The sequence below is a fragment of the Lissotriton helveticus genome, chromosome 11, assembly GCF_964261635.1.
Source record: "Lissotriton helveticus chromosome 11, aLisHel1.1, whole genome shotgun sequence".
NCBI lineage: Eukaryota > Metazoa > Chordata > Amphibia > Caudata > Salamandridae > Lissotriton > Lissotriton helveticus.
The window spans coordinates 39,550,615-39,575,833 of NC_136072.1; the positions used below are offsets into that span (position 1 = coordinate 39,550,615).

General features: G+C 43.9%; 20 non-coding genes across 20 annotated transcripts; all 20 read left to right on the top strand.

Moving 5' to 3' along the window:
- Nucleotides 1-289: 289 nt before the first annotated feature.
- On the top strand, nucleotides 290-361 carry TRNAG-UCC (transfer RNA glycine (anticodon UCC)). The gene has a single exon. It is a non-coding gene; the product is annotated as a tRNA-Gly (tRNA).
- A 1,512-nt stretch (nucleotides 362-1,873) lies between these two features.
- Nucleotides 1,874-1,945, top strand: TRNAG-UCC (transfer RNA glycine (anticodon UCC)). Its single transcript has one exon. It is a non-coding gene; the product is annotated as a tRNA-Gly (tRNA).
- An 899-nt stretch (nucleotides 1,946-2,844) lies between these two features.
- On the top strand, nucleotides 2,845-2,916 carry TRNAG-UCC (transfer RNA glycine (anticodon UCC)). Its single transcript has one exon. It is a non-coding gene; the product is annotated as a tRNA-Gly (tRNA).
- A 1,512-nt stretch (nucleotides 2,917-4,428) lies between these two features.
- Nucleotides 4,429-4,500, top strand: TRNAG-UCC (transfer RNA glycine (anticodon UCC)). Its single transcript has one exon. It is a non-coding gene; the product is annotated as a tRNA-Gly (tRNA).
- An 899-nt stretch (nucleotides 4,501-5,399) lies between these two features.
- TRNAG-UCC (transfer RNA glycine (anticodon UCC)) lies at nucleotides 5,400-5,471 on the top strand. The gene has a single exon. It is a non-coding gene; the product is annotated as a tRNA-Gly (tRNA).
- Nucleotides 5,472-6,983: 1,512 nt separating this feature from the next.
- TRNAG-UCC (transfer RNA glycine (anticodon UCC)) lies at nucleotides 6,984-7,055 on the top strand. The gene has a single exon. It is a non-coding gene; the product is annotated as a tRNA-Gly (tRNA).
- An 899-nt stretch (nucleotides 7,056-7,954) lies between these two features.
- On the top strand, nucleotides 7,955-8,026 carry TRNAG-UCC (transfer RNA glycine (anticodon UCC)). The gene has a single exon. It is a non-coding gene; the product is annotated as a tRNA-Gly (tRNA).
- A 1,501-nt stretch (nucleotides 8,027-9,527) lies between these two features.
- TRNAG-UCC (transfer RNA glycine (anticodon UCC)) lies at nucleotides 9,528-9,599 on the top strand. The gene has a single exon. It is a non-coding gene; the product is annotated as a tRNA-Gly (tRNA).
- An 899-nt stretch (nucleotides 9,600-10,498) lies between these two features.
- On the top strand, nucleotides 10,499-10,570 carry TRNAG-UCC (transfer RNA glycine (anticodon UCC)). The gene has a single exon. It is a non-coding gene; the product is annotated as a tRNA-Gly (tRNA).
- A 1,512-nt stretch (nucleotides 10,571-12,082) lies between these two features.
- Nucleotides 12,083-12,154, top strand: TRNAG-UCC (transfer RNA glycine (anticodon UCC)). The gene has a single exon. It is a non-coding gene; the product is annotated as a tRNA-Gly (tRNA).
- Nucleotides 12,155-13,053: 899 nt separating this feature from the next.
- TRNAG-UCC (transfer RNA glycine (anticodon UCC)) lies at nucleotides 13,054-13,125 on the top strand. Its single transcript has one exon. It is a non-coding gene; the product is annotated as a tRNA-Gly (tRNA).
- Nucleotides 13,126-14,637: 1,512 nt separating this feature from the next.
- On the top strand, nucleotides 14,638-14,709 carry TRNAG-UCC (transfer RNA glycine (anticodon UCC)). The gene has a single exon. It is a non-coding gene; the product is annotated as a tRNA-Gly (tRNA).
- Nucleotides 14,710-15,608: 899 nt separating this feature from the next.
- TRNAG-UCC (transfer RNA glycine (anticodon UCC)) lies at nucleotides 15,609-15,680 on the top strand. The gene has a single exon. It is a non-coding gene; the product is annotated as a tRNA-Gly (tRNA).
- A 1,512-nt stretch (nucleotides 15,681-17,192) lies between these two features.
- On the top strand, nucleotides 17,193-17,264 carry TRNAG-UCC (transfer RNA glycine (anticodon UCC)). The gene has a single exon. It is a non-coding gene; the product is annotated as a tRNA-Gly (tRNA).
- An 899-nt stretch (nucleotides 17,265-18,163) lies between these two features.
- Nucleotides 18,164-18,235, top strand: TRNAG-UCC (transfer RNA glycine (anticodon UCC)). Its single transcript has one exon. It is a non-coding gene; the product is annotated as a tRNA-Gly (tRNA).
- A 1,512-nt stretch (nucleotides 18,236-19,747) lies between these two features.
- Nucleotides 19,748-19,819, top strand: TRNAG-UCC (transfer RNA glycine (anticodon UCC)). Its single transcript has one exon. It is a non-coding gene; the product is annotated as a tRNA-Gly (tRNA).
- An 899-nt stretch (nucleotides 19,820-20,718) lies between these two features.
- TRNAG-UCC (transfer RNA glycine (anticodon UCC)) lies at nucleotides 20,719-20,790 on the top strand. Its single transcript has one exon. It is a non-coding gene; the product is annotated as a tRNA-Gly (tRNA).
- A 1,512-nt stretch (nucleotides 20,791-22,302) lies between these two features.
- TRNAG-UCC (transfer RNA glycine (anticodon UCC)) lies at nucleotides 22,303-22,374 on the top strand. Its single transcript has one exon. It is a non-coding gene; the product is annotated as a tRNA-Gly (tRNA).
- Nucleotides 22,375-23,273: 899 nt separating this feature from the next.
- Nucleotides 23,274-23,345, top strand: TRNAG-UCC (transfer RNA glycine (anticodon UCC)). Its single transcript has one exon. It is a non-coding gene; the product is annotated as a tRNA-Gly (tRNA).
- Nucleotides 23,346-24,857: 1,512 nt separating this feature from the next.
- TRNAG-UCC (transfer RNA glycine (anticodon UCC)) lies at nucleotides 24,858-24,929 on the top strand. The gene has a single exon. It is a non-coding gene; the product is annotated as a tRNA-Gly (tRNA).
- The last annotated feature ends 290 nt before the right edge of the window (nucleotides 24,930-25,219 follow it).

Consider the following 25,219-nt stretch of genomic DNA (forward strand, 5'->3'; position numbering starts at 1 on the left):
AGAACACTTTCACAGAGGAGCAGAGTGGCGCAGCGGAAGCGTGCTGGGCCCATAACCCAGAGGTCGATGGATCGAAACCATCCTCTGCTAAATTTGCTTTATTTTCCTTCCAAGGACCAAGCTGTCATTTCCACGCTGCCAGAAAGGAAAAGCGCAAGCTTGCGCCAGCTATGTGAGAAAAGACTTCTCAACTATCTGTGTCTGCTGAAATACAAGAGAGGGATCGTCAAAGGATCCACCCTTTACTTTGAAAGTAAAGAGACACAATAATAAGCATAAATGACAGAGGGCGTTGGTGGTATAGTGGTGAGCATAGCTGCCTTCCATGCAGTTGACCCGGGTTCGATTCCCGGCCAACGCAGTGCAAATACTTATGTATTCTGCAAGCAGGATATATTTTAGTTCAACATGTCACAAAATGGAAATATCATGAACAGATTAATCAGCCATATATATAGAAATTAAAAAATACGTAGGCAAACATCTCAATCGCCCCTTCTGCTATATTCATTGTCCTAATATATGATAAGTTTCATAAAGCAGAGTCGCCATTCACATGTGCTGGTAATAAATATGTTATTTTGGGCAGGCAATGAAAGGGCTGAGGCCCGACCAGACATTATACCTCCAGCATCTCTATGTTAAAAAGCATTTCTAGGCAATTTCTAGCCTCTGAAAAAAATATGCAAGACCCACCGATAAATCTGGCCAAAGTCCGTAACATTTTTGCATACTTGTGCTCTGACCTGAATGTAGCGCCACCTCGTAGCTGTCGAAGGTAACTGCAGCTCACAAAATGTTTTATCAGAAGGCAAGTTGAGAGGAATCCAAGAGGCAGATGTCCATGGAAAGAGCCTCTCACTGCAGCAGGAAGGTTGGATGCTTGAAATTTGCATAGTTTCCTGTCCAACGTCCCGAACGCTCCCAAACGCTCAAAAGCCTCACACCGGGCAAGCCCTCACCGGGTAGATCTCTGGCTCCCAGGTAAAGCCAAATCCTGAGCATGTTAGCGCTAGTATCACAGAGAGAGATATAGAGGGTTCAAGAGCTGCTGTCTTGATAAATGTTTGAAACGGCTAGTGCCTGAGAGTGTCTGGCTTTCAGTTATGACTGATTGTGAGAGGGGAAGATTAAGTTTTTCTGCACCCAGCATGCCTTGCGATATACTTAGGCAAATGAGGTGAGAGCCCGACCAATCCCACTCTACTCTGCTGAATGCTCCTTATTTGCATAAAGAGAACACTTTCACAACGGAGCAGAGTGGCGCAGCGGAAGCGTGCTGGGCCCATAACCCAGAGGTCGATGGATCGAAACCATCCTCTGCTAATTTTGCTTGATTTTTCTTCCAAGGACCAAGCTGTCATTCCCAGGCTGCCAGCAAGTAAAAGCGCAAGCTTTTGCCAGCTATGTGAGAAAAGACTTCTCAACTATCTGTGTCTGCTGAAATACAAGAGAGGGATCGTAAAAGGATCCACCCTGTACTTTGAAAGTAAAGACACACAATAATAAGCATAAATGACTGGTGGGACCTTCAAACACTTTTCTGGGCATGCTTTGAATTTCATTCTTCCCTTTTAGTTGTGCTATTGTCTATCTCCTGGGCATTTCCTGGAATGTTCTCTCTTTCTCTTCCCTGCTTTGCTTCCCATGCTGCATCTATATGTTCATATCTATTATTTGTACTACTGCTTTCCATTCTTCTCTTCCGCACAGCTTTGACCTTGGTTTCAATCCCAGTTCCTTACCCTCTGCTAAAAACTTTCTACTGCTTTTCATGTTGGTATCTAAACCAAATGCACCGTTGAAGCTGGTGCAAGATAGACATTGCACTCAGGGTCGTAATGTTTAGAACCGAGAGCATACAGATCATAGGGCGTTGGTGGTATAGTGGTGAGCATAGCTGCCTTCCAAGCAGTTGACCCGGGTTCGATTCCCGGCCAACGCAGTACAAATACTTATATATTCTGCAAGCTGGATATATTTTAATGCAATATGTCACAAAATGGAAATATCATGAACAGATTAATCAGCCAGATATAAAAAAATAAACAAATACGTAGGCAAACATCTCGATCGCCCCTTCTGCTATATTCATTGCCCTAATATATGATAAGTTCCATAAAGCAGAGTCACCACTCACATGTGCTGGTAATAAATATGTTACAGTGGGCAGACAATGAAAGGGCTGAGGCCCGACCAGACATTATAACTCCAGCATCTCTATGTTAAAAAGCATTTCTAGGCAATATCTAGCCTCTGAAAAAAATATGCAAGATCCACCGATAAATCTGGCAAAAGTCACTAACATTTTGGGCATACTTGTGCTCTCACCTGAATGTAGCGCCACCTTGTAGCCATCGGAGGTAACTGCAGCTCACAAAATGTTTCATAAGAGGGCAAGTTGAGAGGAATCCAAGAGGCAGATGTCCATAGAAAGAGCCTCTGACTACAGCAGGAAGGTTGGATGCTTCAAATTTGCATAGTTTCCTGTCCAACGTCCTCTCACGTCCCGAACGCCCACGTCACTCCACTGAATGCTCCTCATCTGCATAAAGAGAACACTTTCACAGAGGAGCAGAGTGGCGCAGCGGAAGCGTGCTGGGCCCATAACCCAGAGGTTGATGGATCGAAACCATCCTCTGCTAAATTTGCTTTATTTTCCTTCCAAGGACCAAGCTGTCATTTCCACGCTGCCAGAAAGGAAAAGCGCAAGCTTGCGCCAGCTATGTGAGAAAAGACTTCTCAACTATCTGTGTCTGCTGAAATACAAGAGAGGGATCGTCAAAGGATCCACCCTTTACTTTGAAAGTAAAGAGACACAATAATAAGCATAAATGACAGAGGGCGTTGGTGGTATAGTGGTGAGCATAGCTGCCTTCCATGCAGTTGACCCGGGTTCGATTCCCGGCCAACGCAGTGCAAATACTTATGTATTCTGCAAGCAGGATATATTTTAGTTCAACATGTCACAAAATGGAAATATCATGAACAGATTAATCAGCCATATATATAGAAATTAAAAAATACGTAGGCAAACATCTCAATCGCCCCTTCTGCTATATTCATTGTCCTAATATATGATAAGTTTCATAAAGCAGAGTCGCCATTCACATGTGCTGGTAATAAATATGTTATTTTGGGCAGGCAATGAAAGGGCTGAGGCCCGACCAGACATTATACCTCCAGCATCTCTATGTTAAAAAGCATTTCTAGGCAATTTCTAGCCTCTGAAAAAAATATGCAAGACCCACCGATAAATCTGGCCAAAGTCCGTAACATTTTTGCATACTTGTGCTCTGACCTGAATGTAGCGCCACCTCGTAGCTGTCGAAGGTAACTGCAGCTCACAAAATGTTTTATAAGAAGGCAAGTTGAGAGGAATCCAAGAGGCAGATGTCCATGGAAAGAGCCTCTCACTGCAGCAGGAAGGTTGGATGCTTGAAATTTGCATAGTTTCCTGTCCAACGTCCCGAACGCTCCCAAACGCTCAAAAGCCTCACACCGGGCAAGCCCTCACCGGGTAGATCTCTGGCTCCCAGGTAAAGCCAAATCCTGAGCATGTTAGCGCTAGTATCACAGAGAGAGATATAGAGGGTTCAAGAGCTGCTGTCTTGATAAATGTTTGAAACGGCTAGTGCCTGAGAGTGTCTGGCTTTCAGTTATGACTGATTGTGAGAGGGGAAGATTAAGTTTTTCTGCACCCAGCATGCCTTGCGATATACTTAGGCAAATGAGGTGAGAGCCCGACCAATCCCACTCTACTCTGCTGAATGCTCCTTATTTGCATAAAGAGAGCACTTTCACAACGGAGCAGAGTGGCGCAGCGGAAGCGTGCTGGGCCCATAACCCAGAGGTCGATGGATCGAAACCATCCTCTGCTAATTTTGCTTGATTTTTCTTCCAAGGACCAAGCTGTCATTCCCAGGCTGCCAGCAAGTAAAAGCGCAAGCTTTTGCCAGCTATGTGAGAAAAGACTTCTCAACTATCTGTGTCTGCTGAAATACAAGAGAGGGATCGTAAAAGGATCCACCCTGTACTTTGAAAGTAAAGACACACAATAATAAGCATAAATGACTGGTGGGACCTTCAAACACTTTTCTGGGCATGCTTTGAATTTCATTCTTCCCTTTTAGTTGTGCTATTATCTATCTCCTGGGCATTTCCTGGAATGTTCTCTCTTTCTCTTCCCTGCTTTGCTTCCCATGCTGCATCTATATGTTCATATCTATTATTTGTACTACTGCTTTCCATTCTTCTCTTCCGCACAGCTTTGACCTTGGTTTCAATCCCAGTTCCTTACCCTCTGCTAAAAACTTTCTACTGCTTTTCATGTTGGTATCTAAACCAAATGCACCGTTGAAGCTGGTGCAAGATAGACATTGCACTCAGGGTCGTAATGTTTAGAACCGAGAGCATACAGATCATAGGGCGTTGGTGGTATAGTGGTGAGCATAGCTGCCTTCCAAGCAGTTGACCCGGGTTCGATTCCCGGCCAACGCAGTACAAATACTTATATATTCTGCAAGCTGGATATATTTTAATGCAATATGTCACAAAATGGAAATATCATGAACAGATTAATCAGCCAGATATAAAAAAATAAACAAATACGTAGGCAAACATCTCGATCGCCCCTTCTGCTATATTCATTGCCCTAATATATGATAAGTTCCATAAAGCAGAGTCACCACTCACATGTGCTGGTAATAAATATGTTACAGTGGGCAGACAATGAAAGGGCTGAGGCCCGACCAGACATTATAACTCCAGCATCTCTATGTTAAAAAGCATTTCTAGGCAATATCTAGCCTCTGAAAAAAATATGCAAGATCCACCGATAAATCTGGCAAAAGTCACTAACATTTTGGGCATACTTGTGCTCTCACCTGAATGTAGCGCCACCTTGTAGCCATCGGAGGTAACTGCAGCTCACAAAATGTTTCATAAGAGGGCAAGTTGAGAGGAATCCAAGAGGCAGATGTCCATAGAAAGAGCCTCTGACTACAGCAGGAAGGTTGGATGCTTCAAATTTGCATAGTTTCCTGTCCAACGTCCTCTCACGTCCCGAACGCCCACGTCACTCCACTGAATGCTCCTCATCTGCATAAAGAGAACACTTTCACAGAGGAGCAGAGTGGCGCAGCGGAAGCGTGCTGGGCCCATAACCCAGAGGTCGATGGATTGAAACCATCCTCTGCTAAATTTGCTTTATTTTCCTTCCAAGGACCAAGCTGTCATTTCCACGCTGCCAGAAAGGAAAAGCGCAAGCTTGCGCCAGCTATGTGAGAAAAGACTTCTCAACTATCTGTGTCTGCTGAAATACAAGAGAGGGATCGTCAAAGGATCCACCCTTTACTTTGAAAGTAAAGAGACACAATAATAAGCATAAATGACAGAGGGCGTTGGTGGTATAGTGGTGAGCATAGCTGCCTTCCATGCAGTTGACCCGGGTTCGATTCCCGGCCAACGCAGTGCAAATACTTATGTATTCTGCAAGCAGGATATATTTTAGTTCAACATGTCACAAAATGGAAATATCATGAACAGATTAATCAGCCATATATATAGAAATTAAAAAATACGTAGGCAAACATCTCAATCGCCCCTTCTGCTATATTCATTGTCCTAATATATGATAAGTTTCATAAAGCAGAGTCGCCATTCACATGTGCTGGTAATAAATATGTTATTTTGGGCAGGCAATGAAAGGGCTGAGGCCCGACCAGACATTATACCTCCAGCATCTCTATGTTAAAAAGCATTTCTAGGCAATTTCTAGCCTCTGAAAAAAATATGCAAGACCCACCGATAAATCTGGCCAAAGTCCGTAACATTTTTGCATACTTGTGCTCTGACCTGAATGTAGCGCCACCTCGTAGCTGTCGAAGGTAACTGCAGCTCACAAAATGTTTTATCAGAAGGCAAGTTGAGAGGAATCCAAGAGGCAGACGTCCATGGAAAGAGCCTCTCACTGCAGCAGGAAGGTTGGATGCTTGAAATTTGCATAGTTTCCTGTCCAACGTCCCGAACGCTCCCAAACGCTCAAAAGCCTCACACCGGGCAAGCCCTCACCGGGTAGATCTCTGGCTCCCAGGTAAAGCCAAATCCTGAGCATGTTAGCGCTAGTATCACAGAGAGAGATATAGAGGGTTCAAGAGCTGCTGTCTTGATAAATGTTTGAAACGGCTAGTGCCTGAGAGTGTCTGGCTTTCAGTTATGACTGATTGTGAGAGGGGAAGATTAAGTTTTTCTGCACCCAGCATGCCTTGCGATATACTTAGGCAAATGAGGTGAGAGCCCGACCAATCCCACTCTACTCTGCTGAATGCTCCTTATTTGCATAAAAAGAGCACTTTCACAACGGAGCAGAGTGGCGCAGCGGAAGCGTGCTGGGCCCATAACCCAGAGGTCGATGGATCGAAACCATCCTCTGCTAATTTTGCTTGATTTTTCTTCCAAGGACCAAGCTGTCATTCCCAGGCTGCCAGCAAGTAAAAGCGCAAGCTTTTGCCAGCTATGTGAGAAAAGACTTCTCAACTATCTGTGTCTGCTGAAATACAAGAGAGGGATCGTAAAAGGATCCACCCTGTACTTTGAAAGTAAAGACACACAATAATAAGCATAAATGACTGGTGGGACCTTCAAACACTTTTCTGGGCATGCTTTGAATTTCATTCTTCCCTTTTAGTTGTGCTATTATCTATCTCCTGGGCATTTCCTGGAATGTTCTCTCTTTCTCTTCCCTGCTTTGCTTCCCATGCTGCATCTATATGTTCATATCTATTATTTGTACTACTGCTTTCCATTCTTCTCTTCCGCACAGCTTTGACCTTGGTTTCAATCCCAGTTCCTTACCCTCTGCTAAAAACTTTCTACTGCTTTTCATGTTGGTATCTAAACCAAATGCACCGTTGAAGCTGGTGCAAGATAGACATTGCACTCAGGGTCGTAATGTTTAGAACCGAGAGCATACAGATCATAGGGCGTTGGTGGTATAGTGGTGAGCATAGCTGCCTTCCAAGCAGTTGACCCGGGTTCGATTCCCGGCCAACGCAGTACAAATACTTATATATTCTGCAAGCTGGATATATTTTAATGCAATATGTCACAAAATGGAAATATCATGAACAGATTAATCAGCCAGATATAAAAAAATAAACAAATACGTAGGCAAACATCTCGATCGCCCCTTCTGCTATATTCATTGCCCTAATATATGATAAGTTCCATAAAGCAGAGTCACCACTCACATGTGCTGGTAATAAATATGTTACAGTGGGCAGACAATGAAAGGGCTGAGGCCCGACCAGACATTATAACTCCAGCATCTCTATGTTAAAAAGCATTTCTAGGCAATATCTAGCCTCTGAAAAAAATATGCAAGATCCACCGATAAATCTGGCAAAAGTCACTAACATTTTGGGCATACTTGTGCTCTCACCTGAATGTAGCGCCACCTTGTAGCCATCGGAGGTAACTGCAGCTCACAAAATGTTTCATAAGAGGGCAAGTTGAGAGGAATCCAAGAGGCAGATGTCCATAGAAAGAGCCTCTGACTACAGCAGGAAGGTTGGATGCTTCAAATTTGCATAGTTTCCTGTCCAACGTCCTCTCACGTCCCGAACGCCCACGTCACTCCACTGAATGCTCCTCATCTGCATAAAGAGAACACTTTCACAGAGGAGCAGAGTGGCGCAGCGGAAGCGTGCTGGGCCCATAACCCAGAGGTCGATGGATCGAAACCATCCTCTGCTAAATTTGCTTTATTTTCCTTCCAAGGACCAAGCTGTCATTTCCACGCTGCCAGAAAGGAAAAGCGCAAGCTTGCGCCAGCTATGTGAGAAAAGACTTCTCAACTATCTGTGTCTGCTGAAATACAAGAGAGGGATCGTCAAAGGATCCACCCTTTACTTTGAAAGTAAAGAGACACAATAATAAGCATAAATGACAGAGGGCGTTGGTGGTATAGTGGTGAGCATAGCTGCCTTCCAAGCAGTTGACCCGGGTTCGATTCCCGGCCAACGCAGTGCAAATACTTATGTATTCTGCAAGCAGGATATATTTTAGTTCAACATGTCACAAAATGGAAATATCATGAACAGATTAATCAGCCATATATATAGAAATTAAAAAATACGTAGGCAAACATCTCAATCGCCCCTTCTGCTATATTCATTGTCCTAATATATGATAAGTTTCATAAAGCAGAGTCGCCATTCACATGTGCTGGTAATAAATATGTTATTTTGGGCAGGCAATGAAAGGGCTGAGGCCCAACCAGACATTATACCTCCAGCATCTCTATGTTAAAAAGCATTTCTAGGCAATTTCTAGCCTCTGAAAAAAATATGCAAGACCCACCGATAAATCTGGCCAAAGTCCGTAACATTTTTGCATACTTGTGCTCTGACCTGAATGTAGCGCCACCTCGTAGCTGTCGAAGGTAACTGCAGCTCACAAAATGTTTTATCAGAAGGCAAGTTGAGAGGAATCCAAGAGGCAGACGTCCATGGAAAGAGCCTCTCACTGCAGCAGGAAGGTTGGATGCTTGAAATTTGCATAGTTTCCTGTCCAACGTCCCGAACGCTCCCAAACGCTCAAAAGCCTCGCCCTCACCGGGTAGATCTCTGGCTCCCAGGTAAAGCCAAATCCTGAGCATGTTAGCGCTAGTATCACAGAGAGAGATATAGAGGGTTCAAGAGCTGCTGTCTTGATAAATGTTTGAAACGGCTAGTGCCTGAGAGTGTCTGGCTTTCAGTTATGACTGATTGTGAGAGGGGAAGATTAAGTTTTTCTGCACCCAGCATGCCTTGCGATATACTTAGGCAAATGAGGTGAGAGCCCGACCAATCCCACTCTACTCTGCTGAATGCTCCTTATTTGCATAAAAAGAGCACTTTCACAACGGAGCAGAGTGGCGCAGCGGAAGCGTGCTGGGCCCATAACCCAGAGGTCGATGGATCGAAACCATCCTCTGCTAATTTTGCTTGATTTTTCTTCCAAGGACCAAGCTGTCATTCCCAGGCTGCCAGCAAGTAAAAGCGCAAGCTTTTGCCAGCTATGTGAGAAAAGACTTCTCAACTATCTGTGTCTGCTGAAATACAAGAGAGGGATCGTAAAAGGATCCACCCTGTACTTTGAAAGTAAAGACACACAATAATAAGCATAAATGACTGGTGGGACCTTCAAACACTTTTCTGGGCATGCTTTGAATTTCATTCTTCCCTTTTACTTGTGCTATTATCTATCTCCTGGGCATTTCCTGGAATGTTCTCTCTTTCTCTTCCCTGCTTTGCTTCCCATGCTGCATCTATATGTTCATATCTATTATTTGTACTACTGCTTTCCATTCTTCTCTTCCGCACAGCTTTGACCTTGGTTTCAATCCCAGTTCCTTACCCTCTGCTAAAAACTTTCTACTGCTTTTCATGTTGGTATCTAAACCAAATGCACCGTTGAAGCTGGTGCAAGATAGACATTGCACTCAGGGTCGTAATGTTTAGAACCGAGAGCATACAGATCATAGGGCGTTGGTGGTATAGTGGTGAGCATAGCTGCCTTCCAAGCAGTTGACCCGGGTTCGATTCCCGGCCAACGCAGTACAAATACTTATATATTCTGCAAGCTGGATATATTTTAATGCAATATGTCACAAAATGGAAATATCATGAACAGATTAATCAGCCAGATATAAAAAAATAAACAAATACGTAGGCAAACATCTCGATCGCCCCTTCTGCTATATTCATTGCCCTAATATATGATAAGTTCCATAAAGCAGAGTCACCACTCACATGTGCTGGTAATAAATATGTTACAGTGGGCAGACAATGAAAGGGCTGAGGCCCGACCAGACATTATAACTCCAGCATCTCTATGTTAAAAAGCATTTCTAGGCAATATCTAGCCTCTGAAAAAAATATGCAAGATCCACCGATAAATCTGGCAAAAGTCACTAACATTTTGGGCATACTTGTGCTCTCACCTGAATGTAGCGCCACCTTGTAGCCATCGGAGGTAACTGCAGCTCACAAAATGTTTCATAAGAGGGCAAGTTGAGAGGAATCCAAGAGGCAGATGTCCATAGAAAGAGCCTCTGACTACAGCAGGAAGGTTGGATGCTTCAAATTTGCATAGTTTCCTGTCCAACGTCCTCTCACGTCCCGAACGCCCACGTCACTCCACTGAATGCTCCTCATCTGCATAAAGAGAACACTTTCACAGAGGAGCAGAGTGGCGCAGCGGAAGCGTGCTGGGCCCATAACCCAGAGGTCGATGGATCGAAACCATCCTCTGCTAAATTTGCTTTATTTTCCTTCCAAGGACCAAGCTGTCATTTCCACGCTGCCAGAAAGGAAAAGCGCAAGCTTGCGCCAGCTATGTGAGAAAAGACTTCTCAACTATCTGTGTCTGCTGAAATACAAGAGAGGGATCGTCAAAGGATCCACCCTTTACTTTGAAAGTAAAGAGACACAATAATAAGCATAAATGACAGAGGGCGTTGGTGGTATAGTGGTGAGCATAGCTGCCTTCCAAGCAGTTGACCCGGGTTCGATTCCCGGCCAACGCAGTGCAAATACTTATGTATTCTGCAAGCAGGATATATTTTAGTTCAACATGTCACAAAATGGAAATATCATGAACAGATTAATCAGCCATATATATAGAAATTAAAAAATACGTAGGCAAACATCTCAATCGCCCCTTCTGCTATATTCATTGTCCTAATATATGATAAGTTTCATAAAGCAGAGTCGCCATTCACATGTGCTGGTAATAAATATGTTATTTTGGGCAGGCAATGAAAGGGCTGAGGCCCGACCAGACATTATACCTCCAGCATCTCTATGTTAAAAAGCATTTCTAGGCAATTTCTAGCCTCTGAAAAAAATATGCAAGACCCACCGATAAATCTGGCCAAAGTCCGTAACATTTTTGCATACTTGTGCTCTGACCTGAATGTAGCGCCACCTCGTAGCTGTCGAAGGTAACTGCAGCTCACAAAATGTTTTATCAGAAGGCAAGTTGAGAGGAATCCAAGAGGCAGATGTCCATGGAAAGAGCCTCTCACTGCAGCAGGAAGGTTGGATGCTTGAAATTTGCATAGTTTCCTGTCCAACGTCCCGAACGCTCCCAAACGCTCAAAAGCCTCACACCGGGCAAGCCCTCACCGGGTAGATCTCTGGCTCCCAGGTAAAGCCAAATCCTGAGCATGTTAGCGCTAGTATCACAGAGAGAGATATAGAGGGTTCAAGAGCTGCTGTCTTGATAAATGTTTGAAACGGCTAGTGCCTGAGAGTGTCTGGCTTTCAGTTATGACTGATTGTTAGAGGGGAAGATTAAGTTTTTCTGCACCCAGCATGCCTTGCGATATACTTAGGCAAATGAGGTGAGAGCCCGACCAATCCCACTCTACTCTGCTGAATGCTCCTTATTTGCATAAAGAGAACACTTTCACAACGGAGCAGAGTGGCGCAGCGGAAGCGTGCTGGGCCCATAACCCAGAGGTCGATGGATCGAAACCATCCTCTGCTAATTTTGCTTGATTTTTCTTCCAAGGACCAAGCTGTCATTCCCAGGCTGCCAGCAAGTAAAAGCGCAAGCTTTTGCCAGCTATGTGAGAAAAGACTTCTCAACTATCTGTGTCTGCTGAAATACAAGAGAGGGATCGTAAAAGGATCCACCCTGTACTTTGAAAGTAAAGACACACAATAATAAGCATAAATGACTGGTGGGACCTTCAAACACTTTTCTGGGCATGCTTTGAATTTCATTCTTCCCTTTTAGTTGTGCTATTATCTATCTCCTGGGCATTTCCTGGAATGTTCTCTCTTTCTCTTCCCTGCTTTGCTTCCCATGCTGCATCTATATGTTCATATCTATTATTTGTACTACTGCTTTCCATTCTTCTCTTCCGCACAGCTTTGACCTTGGTTTCAATCCCAGTTCCTTACCCTCTGCTAAAAACTTTCTACTGCTTTTCATGTTGGTATCTAAACCAAATGCACCGTTGAAGCTGGTGCAAGATAGACATTGCACTCAGGGTCGTAATGTTTAGAACCGAGAGCATACAGATCATAGGGCGTTGGTGGTATAGTGGTGAGCATAGCTGCCTTCCAAGCAGTTGACCCGGGTTCGATTCCCGGCCAACGCAGTACAAATACTTATATATTCTGCAAGCTGGATATATTTTAATGCAATATGTCACAAAATGGAAATATCATGAACAGATTAATCAGCCAGATATAAAAAAATAAACAAATACGTAGGCAAACATCTCGATCGCCCCTTCTGCTATATTCATTGCCCTAATATATGATAAGTTCCATAAAGCAGAGTCACCACTCACATGTGCTGGTAATAAATATGTTACAGTGGGCAGACAATGAAAGGGCTGAGGCCCGACCAGACATTATAACTCCAGCATCTCTATGTTAAAAAGCATTTCTAGGCAATATCTAGCCTCTGAAAAAAATATGCAAGATCCACCGATAAATCTGGCAAAAGTCACTAACATTTTGGGCATACTTGTGCTCTCACCTGAATGTAGCGCCACCTTGTAGCCATCGGAGGTAACTGCAGCTCACAAAATGTTTCATAAGAGGGCAAGTTGAGAGGAATCCAAGAGGCAGATGTCCATAGAAAGAGCCTCTGACTACAGCAGGAAGGTTGGATGCTTCAAATTTGCATAGTTTCCTGTCCAACGTCCTCTCACGTCCCGAACGCCCACGTCACTCCACTGAATGCTCCTCATCTGCATAAAGAGAACACTTTCACAGAGGAGCAGAGTGGCGCAGCGGAAGCGTGCTGGGCCCATAACCCAGAGGTCGATGGATCGAAACCATCCTCTGCTAAATTTGCTTTATTTTCCTTCCAAGGACCAAGCTGTCATTTCCACGCTGCCAGAAAGGAAAAGCGCAAGCTTGCGCCAGCTATGTGAGAAAAGACTTCTCAACTATCTGTGTCTGCTGAAATACAAGAGAGGGATCGTCAAAGGATCCACCCTTTACTTTGAAAGTAAAGAGACACAATAATAAGCATAAATGACAGAGGGCATTGGTGGTATAGTGGTGAGCATAGCTGCCTTCCATGCAGTTGACCCGGGTTCGATTCCCGGCCAACGCAGTGCAAATACTTATGTATTCTGCAAGCAGGATATATTTTAGTTCAACATGTCACAAAATGGAAATATCATGAACAGATTAATCAGCCATATATATAGAAATTAAAAAATACGTAGGCAAACATCTCAATCGCCCCTTCTGCTATATTCATTGTCCTAATATATGATAAGTTTCATAAAGCAGAGTCGCCATTCACATGTGCTGGTAATAAATATGTTATTTTGGGCAGGCAATGAAAGGGCTGAGGCCCGACCAGACATTATACCTCCAGCATCTCTATGTTAAAAAGCATTTCTAGGCAATTTCTAGCCTCTGAAAAAAATATGCAAGACCCACCGATAAATCTGGCCAAAGTCCGTAACATTTTTGCATACTTGTGCTCTGACCTGAATGTAGCGCCACCTCGTAGCTGTCGAAGGTAACTGCAGCTCACAAAATGTTTTATCAGAAGGCAAGTTGAGAGGAATCCAAGAGGCAGATGTCCATGGAAAGAGCCTCTCACTGCAGCAGGAAGGTTGGATGCTTGAAATTTGCATAGTTTCCTGTCCAACGTCCCGAACGCTCCCAAACGCTCAAAAGCCTCACACCGGGCAAGCCCTCACCGGGTAGATCTCTGGCTCCCAGGTAAAGCCAAATCCTGAGCATGTTAGCGCTAGTATCACAGAGAGAGATATAGAGGGTTCAAGAGCTGCTGTCTTGATAAATGTTTGAAACGGCTAGTGCCTGAGAGTGTCTGGCTTTCAGTTATGACTGATTGTGAGAGGGGAAGATTAAGTTTTTCTGCACCCAGCATGCCTTGCGATATACTTAGGCAAATGAGGTGAGAGCCCGACCAATCCCACTCTACTCTGCTGAATGCTCCTTATTTGCATAAAGAGAGCACTTTCACAACGGAGCAGAGTGGCGCAGCGGAAGCGTGCTGGGCCCATAACCCAGAGGTCGATGGATCGAAACCATCCTCTGCTAATTTTGCTTGATTTTTCTTCCAAGGACCAAGCTGTCATTCCCAGGCTGCCAGCAAGTAAAAGCGCAAGCTTTTGCCAGCTATGTGAGAAAAGACTTCTCAACTATCTGTGTCTGCTGAAATACAAGAGAGGGATCGTAAAAGGATCCACCCTGTACTTTGAAAGTAAAGACACACAATAATAAGCATAAATGACTGGTGGGACCTTCAAACACTTTTCTGGGCATGCTTTGAATTTCATTCTTCCCTTTTAGTTGTGCTATTATCTATCTCCTGGGCATTTCCTGGAATGTTCTCTCTTTCTCTTCCCTGCTTTGCTTCCCATGCTGCATCTATATGTTCATATCTATTATTTGTACTACTGCTTTCCATTCTTCTCTTCCGCACAGCTTTGACCTTGGTTTCAATCCCAGTTCCTTACCCTCTGCTAAAAACTTTCTACTGCTTTTCATGTTGGTATCTAAACCAAATGCACCGTTGAAGCTGGTGCAAGATAGACATTGCACTCAGGGTCGTAATGTTTAGAACCGAGAGCATACAGATCATAGGGCGTTGGTGGTATAGTGGTGAGCATAGCTGCCTTCCAAGCAGTTGACCCGGGTTCGATTCCCGGCCAACGCAGTACAAATACTTATATATTCTGCAAGCTGGATATATTTTAATGCAATATGTCACAAAATGGAAATATCATGAACAGATTAATCAGCCAGATATAAAAAAATAAACAAATACGTAGGCAAACATCTCGATCGCCCCTTCTGCTATATTCATTGCCCTAATATATGATAAGTTCCATAAAGCAGAGTCACCACTCACATGTGCTGGTAATAAATATGTTACAGTGGGCAGACAATGAAAGGGCTGAGGCCCGACCAGACATTATAACTCCAGCATCTCTATGTTAAAAAGCATTTCTAGGCAATATCTAGCCTCTGAAAAAAATATGCAAGATCCACCGATAAATCTGGCAAAAGTCACTAACATTTTGGGCATACTTGTGCTCTCACCTGAATGTAGCGCCACCTTGTAGCCATCGGAGGTAACTGCAGCTCACAAAATGTTTCATAAGAGGGCAAGTTGAGAGGAATCCAAGAGGCAGATGTCCATAGAAAGAGCCTCTGACTACAGCAGGAAGGTTGGATGCTTCAAATTTGCATAGTTTCCTGTCCAACGTCCTCTCACGTCCCGAACGCCCACGTCACTCCACTGAATGCTCCTCATCTGCATAAAGAGAACACTTTCACAGAGGAGCAGAGTGGCGCAGCGGAAGCGTGCTGGGCCCATAACCCAGAGGTCGATGGATCGAAACCATCCTCTGCTAAATTTGCTTTATTTTCCTTCCAAGGACCAAGCTGTCATTTCCACGCTGCCAGAAAGGAAAAGCGCAAGCTTGCGCCAGCTATGTGAGAAAAGACTTCTCAACTATCTGTGTCTGCTGAAATACAAGAGAGGGATCGTCAAAGGATCCACCCTTTACTTTGAAAGTAAAGAGACACAATAATAAGCATAAATGACAGAGGGCGTTGGTGGTATAGTGGTGAGCATAGCTGCCTTCCATGCAGTTGACCCGGGTTCGATTCCCGGCCAACGCAGTGCAAATACTTATGTATTCTGCAAGCAGGATATATTTTAGTTCAACATGTCACAAAATGGAAATATCATGAACAGATTAATCAGCCATATATATAGAAATTAAAAAATACGTAGGCAAACATCTCAATCGCCCCTTCTGCTATATTCATTGTCCTAATATATGATAAGTTTCATAAAGCAGAGTCGCCATTCACATGTGCTGGTAATAAATATGTTATTTTGGGCAGGCAATGAAAGGGCTGAGGCCCGACCAGACATTATACCTCCAGCATCTCTATGTTAAAAAGCATTTCTAGGCAATTTCTAGCCTCTGAAAAAAATATGCAAGACCCACCGATAAATCTGGCCAAAGTCCGTAACATTTTTGCATACTTGTGCTCTGACCTGAATGTAGCGCCACCTCGTAGCTGTCGAAGGTAACTGCAGCTCACAAAATGTTTTATAAGAAGGCAAGTTGAGAGGAATCCAAGAGGCAGATGTCCATGGAAAGAGCCTCTCACTGCAGCAGGAAGGTTGGATGCTTGAAATTTGCATAGTTTCCTGTCCAACGTCCCGAACGCTCCCAAACGCTCAAAAGCCTCACACCGGGCAAGCCCTCACCGGGTAGATCTCTGGCTCCCAGGTAAAGCCAAATCCTGAGCATGTTAGCGCTAGTATCACAGAGAGAGATATAGAGGGTTCAAGAGCTGCTGTCTTGATAAATGTTTGAAACGGCTAGTGCCTGAGAGTGTCTGGCTTTCAGTTATGACTGATTGTGAGAGGGGAAGATTAAGTTTTTCTGCACCCAGCATGCCTTGCGATATACTTAGGCAAATGAGGTGAGAGCCCGACCAATCCCACTCTACTCTGCTGAATGCTCCTTATTTGCATAAAGAGAGCACTTTCACAACGGAGCAGAGTGGCGCAGCGGAAGCGTGCTGGGCCCATAACCCAGAGGTCGATGGATCGAAACCATCCTCTGCTAATTTTGCTTGATTTTTCTTCCAAGGACCAAGCTGTCATTCCCAGGCTGCCAGCAAGTAAAAGCGCAAGCTTTTGCCAGCTATGTGAGAAAAGACTTCTCAACTATCTGTGTCTGCTGAAATACAAGAGAGGGATCGTAAAAGGATCCACCCTGTACTTTGAAAGTAAAGACACACAATAATAAGCATAAATGACTGGTGGGACCTTCAAACACTTTTCTGGGCATGCTTTGAATTTCATTCTTCCCTTTTAGTTGTGCTATTATCTATCTCCTGGGCATTTCCTGGAATGTTCTCTCTTTCTCTTCCCTGCTTTGCTTCCCATGCTGCATCTATATGTTCATATCTATTATTTGTACTACTGCTTTCCATTCTTCTCTTCCGCACAGCTTTGACCTTGGTTTCAATCCCAGTTCCTTACCCTCTGCTAAAAACTTTCTACTGCTTTTCATGTTGGTATCTAAACCAAATGCACCGTTGAAGCTGGTGCAAGATAGACATTGCACTCAGGGTCGTAATGTTTAGAACCGAGAGCATACAGATCATAGGGCGTTGGTGGTATAGTGGTGAGCATAGCTGCCTTCCAAGCAGTTGACCCGGGTTCGATTCCCGGCCAACGCAGTACAAATACTTATATATTCTGCAAGCTGGATATATTTTAATGCAATATGTCACAAAATGGAAATATCATGAACAGATTAATCAGCCAGATATAAAAAAATAAACAAATACGTAGGCAAACATCTCGATCGCCCCTTCTGCTATATTCATTGCCCTAATATATGATAAGTTCCATAAAGCAGAGTCACCACTCACATGTGCTGGTAATAAATATGTTACAGTGGGCAGACAATGAAAGGGCTGAGGCCCGACCAGACATTATAACTCCAGCATCTCTATGTTAAAAAGCATTTCTAGGCAATATCTAGCCTCTGAAAAAAATATGCAAGATCCACCGATAAATCTGGCAAAAGTCACTAACATTTTGGGCATACTTGTGCTCTCACCTGAATGTAGCGCCACCTTGTAGCCATCGGAGGTAACTGCAGCTCACAAAATGTTTCATAAGAGGGCAAGTTGAGAGGAATCCAAGAGGCAGATGTCCATAGAAAGAGCCTCTGACTACAGCAGGAAGGTTGGATGCTTCAAATTTGCATAGTTTCCTGTCCAACGTCCTCTCACGTCCCGAACGCCCACGTCACTCCACTGAATGCTCCTCATCTGCATAAAGAGAACACTTTCACAGAGGAGCAGAGTGGCGCAGCGGAAGCGTGCTGGGCCCATAACCCAGAGGTCGATGGATTGAAACCATCCTCTGCTAAATTTGCTTTATTTTCCTTCCAAGGACCAAGCTGTCATTTCCACGCTGCCAGAAAGGAAAAGCGCAAGCTTGCGCCAGCTATGTGAGAAAAGACTTCTCAACTATCTGTGTCTGCTGAAATACAAGAGAGGGATCGTCAAAGGATCCACCCTTTACTTTGAAAGTAAAGAGACACAATAATAAGCATAAATGACAGAGGGCGTTGGTGGTATAGTGGTGAGCATAGCTGCCTTCCATGCAGTTGACCCGGGTTCGATTCCCGGCCAACGCAGTGCAAATACTTATGTATTCTGCAAGCAGGATATATTTTAGTTCAACATGTCACAAAATGGAAATATCATGAACAGATTAATCAGCCATATATATAGAAATTAAAAAATACGTAGGCAAACATCTCAATCGCCCCTTCTGCTATATTCATTGTCCTAATATATGATAAGTTTCATAAAGCAGAGTCGCCATTCACATGTGCTGGTAATAAATATGTTATTTTGGGCAGGCAATGAAAGGGCTGAGGCCCGACCAGACATTATACCTCCAGCATCTCTATGTTAAAAAGCATTTCTAGGCAATTTCTAGCCTCTGAAAAAAATATGCAAGACCCACCGATAAATCTGGCCAAAGTCCGTAACATTTTTGCATACTTGTGCTCTGACCTGAATGTAGCGCCACCTCGTAGCTGTCGAAGGTAACTGCAGCTCACAAAATGTTTTATCAGAAGGCAAGTTGAGAGGAATCCAAGAGGCAGACGTCCATGGAAAGAGCCTCTCACTGCAGCAGGAAGGTTGGATGCTTGAAATTTGCATAGTTTCCTGTCCAACGTCCCGAACGCTCCCAAACGCTCAAAAGCCTCACACCGGGCAAGCCCTCACCGGGTAGATCTCTGGCTCCCAGGTAAAGCCAAATCCTGAGCATGTTAGCGCTAGTATCACAGAGAGAGATATAGAGGGTTCAAGAGCTGCTGTCTTGATAAATGTTTGAAACGGCTAGTGCCTGAGAGTGTCTGGCTTTCAGTTATGACTGATTGTGAGAGGGGAAGATTAAGTTTTTCTGCACCCAGCATGCCTTGCGATATACTTAGGCAAATGAGGTGAGAGCCCGACCAATCCCACTCTACTCTGCTGAATGCTCCTTATTTGCATAAAAAGAGCACTTTCACAACGGAGCAGAGTGGCGCAGCGGAAGCGTGCTGGGCCCATAACCCAGAGGTCGATGGATCGAAACCATCCTCTGCTAATTTTGCTTGATTTTTCTTCCAAGGACCAAGCTGTCATTCCCAGGCTGCCAGCAAGTAAAAGCGCAAGCTTTTGCCAGCTATGTGAGAAAAGACTTCTCAACTATCTGTGTCTGCTGAAATACAAGAGAGGGATCGTAAAAGGATCCACCCTGTACTTTGAAAGTAAAGACACACAATAATAAGCATAAATGACTGGTGGGACCTTCAAACACTTTTCTGGGCATGCTTTGAATTTCATTCTTCCCTTTTAGTTGTGCTATTATCTATCTCCTGGGCATTTCCTGGAATGTTCTCTCTTTCTCTTCCCTGCTTTGCTTCCCATGCTGCATCTATATGTTCATATCTATTATTTGTACTACTGCTTTCCATTCTTCTCTTCCGCACAGCTTTGACCTTGGTTTCAATCCCAGTTCCTTACCCTCTGCTAAAAACTTTCTACTGCTTTTCATGTTGGTATCTAAACCAAATGCACCGTTGAAGCTGGTGCAAGATAGACATTGCACTCAGGGTCGTAATGTTTAGAACCGAGAGCATACAGATCATAGGGCGTTGGTGGTATAGTGGTGAGCATAGCTGCCTTCCAAGCAGTTGACCCGGGTTCGATTCCCGGCCAACGCAGTACAAATACTTATATATTCTGCAAGCTGGATATATTTTAATGCAATATGTCACAAAATGGAAATATCATGAACAGATTAATCAGCCAGATATAAAAAAATAAACAAATACGTAGGCAAACATCTCGATCGCCCCTTCTGCTATATTCATTGCCCTAATATATGATAAGTTCCATAAAGCAGAGTCACCACTCACATGTGCTGGTAATAAATATGTTACAGTGGGCAGACAATGAAAGGGCTGAGGCCCGACCAGACATTATAACTCCAGCATCTCTATGTTAAAAAGCATTTCTAGGCAATATCTAGCCTCTGAAAAAAATATGCAAGATCCACCGATAAATCTGGCAAAAGTCACTAACATTTTGGGCATACTTGTGCTCTCACCTGAATGTAGCGCCACCTTGTAGCCATCGGAGGTAACTGCAGCTCACAAAATGTTTCATAAGAGGGCAAGTTGAGAGGAATCCAAGAGGCAGATGTCCATAGAAAGAGCCTCTGACTACAGCAGGAAGGTTGGATGCTTCAAATTTGCATAGTTTCCTGTCCAACGTCCTCTCACGTCCCGAACGCCCACGTCACTCCACTGAATGCTCCTCATCTGCATAAAGAGAACACTTTCACAGAGGAGCAGAGTGGCGCAGCGGAAGCGTGCTGGGCCCATAACCCAGAGGTCGATGGATCGAAACCATCCTCTGCTAAATTTGCTTTATTTTCCTTCCAAGGACCAAGCTGTCATTTCCACGCTGCCAGAAAGGAAAAGCGCAAGCTTGCGCCAGCTATGTGAGAAAAGACTTCTCAACTATCTGTGTCTGCTGAAATACAAGAGAGGGATCGTCAAAGGATCCACCCTTTACTTTGAAAGTAAAGAGACACAATAATAAGCATAAATGACAGAGGGCGTTGGTGGTATAGTGGTGAGCATAGCTGCCTTCCAAGCAGTTGACCCGGGTTCGATTCCCGGCCAACGCAGTGCAAATACTTATGTATTCTGCAAGCAGGATATATTTTAGTTCAACATGTCACAAAATGGAAATATCATGAACAGATTAATCAGCCATATATATAGAAATTAAAAAATACGTAGGCAAACATCTCAATCGCCCCTTCTGCTATATTCATTGTCCTAATATATGATAAGTTTCATAAAGCAGAGTCGCCATTCACATGTGCTGGTAATAAATATGTTATTTTGGGCAGGCAATGAAAGGGCTGAGGCCCGACCAGACATTATACCTCCAGCATCTCTATGTTAAAAAGCATTTCTAGGCAATTTCTAGCCTCTGAAAAAAATATGCAAGACCCACCGATAAATCTGGCCAAAGTCCGTAACATTTTTGCATACTTGTGCTCTGACCTGAATGTAGCGCCACCTCGTAGCTGTCGAAGGTAACTGCAGCTCACAAAATGTTTTATCAGAAGGCAAGTTGAGAGGAATCCAAGAGGCAGATGTTCATGGAAAGAGCCTCTCACTGCAGCAGGAAGGTTGGATGCTTGAAATTTGCATAGTTTCCTGTCCAACGTCCCGAACGCTCCCAAACGCTCAAAAGCCTCACACCGGGCAAGCCCTCACCGGGTAGATCTCTGGCTCCCAGGTAAAGCCAAATCCTGAGCATGTTAGCGCTAGTATCACAGAGAGAGATATAGAGGGTTCAAGAGCTGCTGTCTTGATAAATGTTTGAAACGGCTAGTGCCTGAGAGTGTCTGGCTTTCAGTTATGACTGATTGTTAGAGGGGAAGATTAAGTTTTTCTGCACCCAGCATGCCTTGCGATATACTTAGGCAAATGAGGTGAGAGCCCGACCAATCCCACTCTACTCTGCTGAATGCTCCTTATTTGCATAAAGAGAGCACTTTCACAACGGAGCAGAGTGGCGCAGCGGAAGCGTGCTGGGCCCATAACCCAGAGGTCGATGGATCGAAACCATCCTCTGCTAATTTTGCTTGATTTTTCTTCCAAGGACCAAGCTGTCATTCCCAGGCTGCCAGCAAGTAAAAGCGCAAGCTTTTGCCAGCTATGTGAGAAAAGACTTCTCAACTATCTGTGTCTGCTGAAATACAAGAGAGGGATCGTAAAAGGATCCACCCTGTACTTTGAAAGTAAAGACACACAATAATAAGCATAAATGACTGGTGGGACCTTCAAACACTTTTCTGGGCATGCTTTGAATTTCATTCTTCCCTTTTAGTTGTGCTATTATCTATCTCCTGGGCATTTCCTGGAATGTTCTCTCTTTCTCTTCCCTGCTTTGCTTCCCATGCTGCATCTATATGTTCATATCTATTATTTGTACTACTGCTTTCCATTCTTCTCTTCCGCACAGCTTTGACCTTGGTTTCAATCCCAGTTCCTTACCCTCTGCTAAAAACTTTCTACTGCTTTTCATGTTGGTATCTAAACCAAATGCACCGTTGAAGCTGGTGCAAGATAGACATTGCACTCAGGGTCGTAATGTTTAGAACCGAGAGCATACAGATCATAGGGCGTTGGTGGTATAGTGGTGAGCATAGCTGCCTTCCAAGCAGTTGACCCGGGTTCGATTCCCGGCCAACGCAGTACAAATACTTATATATTCTGCAAGCTGGATATATTTTAATGCAATATGTCACAAAATGGAAATATCATGAACAGATTAATCAGCCAGATATAAAAAAATAAACAAATACGTAGGCAAACATCTCGATCGCCCCTTCTGCTATATTCATTGCCCTAATATATGATAAGTTCCATAAAGCAGAGTCACCACTCACATGTGCTGGTAATAAATATGTTACAGTGGGCAGACAATGAAAGGGCTGAGGCCCGACCAGACATTATAACTCCAGCATCTCTATGTTAAAAAGCATTTCTAGGCAATATCTAGCCTCTGAAAAAAATATGCAAGATCCACCGATAAATCTGGCAAAAGTCACTAACATTTTGGGCATACTTGTGCTCTCACCTGAATGTAGCGCCACCTTGTAGCCATCGGAGGTAACTGCAGCTCACAAAATGTTTCATAAGAGGGCAAGTTGAGAGGAATCCAAGAGGCAGATGTCCATAGAAAGAGCCTCTGACTACAGCAGGAAGGTTGGATGCTTCAAATTTGCATAGTTTCCTGTCCAACGTCCTCTCACGTCCCGAACGCCCACGTCACTCCACTGAATGCTCCTCATCTGCATAAAGAGAACACTTTCACAGAGGAGCAGAGTGGCGCAGCGGAAGCGTGCTGGGCCCATAACCCAGAGGTCGATGGATTGAAACCATCCTCTGCTAAATTTGCTTTATTTTCCTTCCAAGGACCAAGCTGTCATTTCCACGCTGCCAGAAAGGAAAAGCGCAAGCTTGCGCCAGCTATGTGAGAAAAGACTTCTCAACTATCTGTGTCTGCTGAAATACAAGAGAGGGATCGTCAAAGGATCCACCCTTTACTTTGAAAGTAAAGAGACACAATAATAAGCATAAATGACAGAGGGCGTTGGTGGTATAGTGGTGAGCATAGCTGCCTTCCATGCAGTTGACCCGGGTTCGATTCCCGGCCAACGCAGTGCAAATACTTATGTATTCTGCAAGCAGGATATATTTTAGTTCAACATGTCACAAAATGGAAATATCATGAACAGATTAATCAGCCATATATATAGAAATTAAAAAATACGTAGGCAAACATCTCAATCGCCCCTTCTGCTATATTCATTGTCCTAATATATGATAAGTTTCATAAAGCAGAGTCGCCATTCACATGTGCTGGTAATAAATATGTTATTTTGGGCAGGCAATGAAAGGGCTGAGGCCCGACCAGACATTATACCTCCAGCATCTCTATGTTAAAAAGCATTTCTAGGCAATTTCTAGCCTCTGAAAAAAATATGCAAGACCCACCGATAAATCTGGCCAAAGTCCGTAACATTTTTGCATACTTGTGCTCTGACCTGAATGTAGCGCCACCTCGTAGCTGTCGAAGGTAACTGCAGCTCACAAAATGTTTTATCAGAAGGCAAGTTGAGAGGAATCCAAGAGGCAGACGTCCATGGAAAGAGCCTCTCACTGCAGCAGGAAGGTTGGATGCTTGAAATTTGCATAGTTTCCTGTCCAACGTCCCGAACGCTCCCAAACGCTCAAAAGCCTCACACCGGGCAAGCCCTCACCGGGTAGATCTCTGGCTCCCAGGTAAAGCCAAATCCTGAGCATGTTAGCGCTAGTATCACAGAGAGAGATATAGAGGGTTCAAGAGCTGCTGTCTTGATAAATGTTTGAAACGGCTAGTGCCTGAGAGTGTCTGGCTTTCAGTTATGACTGATTGTGAGAGGGGAAGATTAAGTTTTTCTGCACCCAGCATGCCTTGCGATATACTTAGGCAAATGAGGTGAGAGCCCGACCAATCCCACTCTACTCTGCTGAATGCTCCTTATTTGCATAAAAAGAGCACTTTCACAACGGAGCAGAGTGGCGCAGCGGAAGCGTGCTGGGCCCATAACCCAGAGGTCGATGGATCGAAACCATCCTCTGCTAATTTTGCTTGATTTTTCTTCCAAGGACCAAGCTGTCATTCCCAGGCTGCCAGCAAGTAAAAGCACAAGCTTTTGCCAGCTATGTGAGAAAAGACTTCTCAACTATCTGTGTCTGCTGAAATACAAGAGAGGGATCGTAAAAGGATCCACCCTGTACTTTGAAAGTAAAGACACACAATAATAAGCATAAATGACTGGTGGGACCTTCAAACACTTTTCTGGGCATGCTTTGAATTTCATTCTTCCCTTTTAGTTGTGCTATTATCTATCTCCTGGGCATTTCCTGGAATGTTCTCTCTTTCTCTTCCCTGCTTTGCTTCCCATGCTGCATCTATATGTTCATATCTATTATTTGTACTACTGCTTTCCATTCTTCTCTTCCGCACAGCTTTGACCTTGGTTTCAATCCCAGTTCCTTACCCTCTGCTAAAAACTTTCTACTGCTTTTCATGTTGGTATCTAAACCAAATGCACCGTTGAAGCTGGTGCAAGATAGACATTGCACTCAGGGTCGTAATGTTTAGAACCGAGAGCATACAGATCATAGGGCGTTGGTGGTATAGTGGTGAGCATAGCTGCCTTCCAAGCAGTTGACCCGGGTTCGATTCCCGGCCAACGCAGTACAAATACTTATATATTCTGCAAGCTGGATATATTTTAATGCAATATGTCACAAAATGGAAATATCATGAACAGATTAATCAGCCAGATATAAAAAAATAAACAAATACGTAGGCAAACATCTCGATCGCCCCTTCTGCTATATTCATTGCCCTAATATATGATAAGTTCCATAAAGCAGAGTCACCACTCACATGTGCTGGTAATAAATATGTTACAGTGGGCAGACAATGAAAGGGCTGAGGCCCGACCAGACATTATAACTCCAGCATCTCTATGTTAAAAAGCA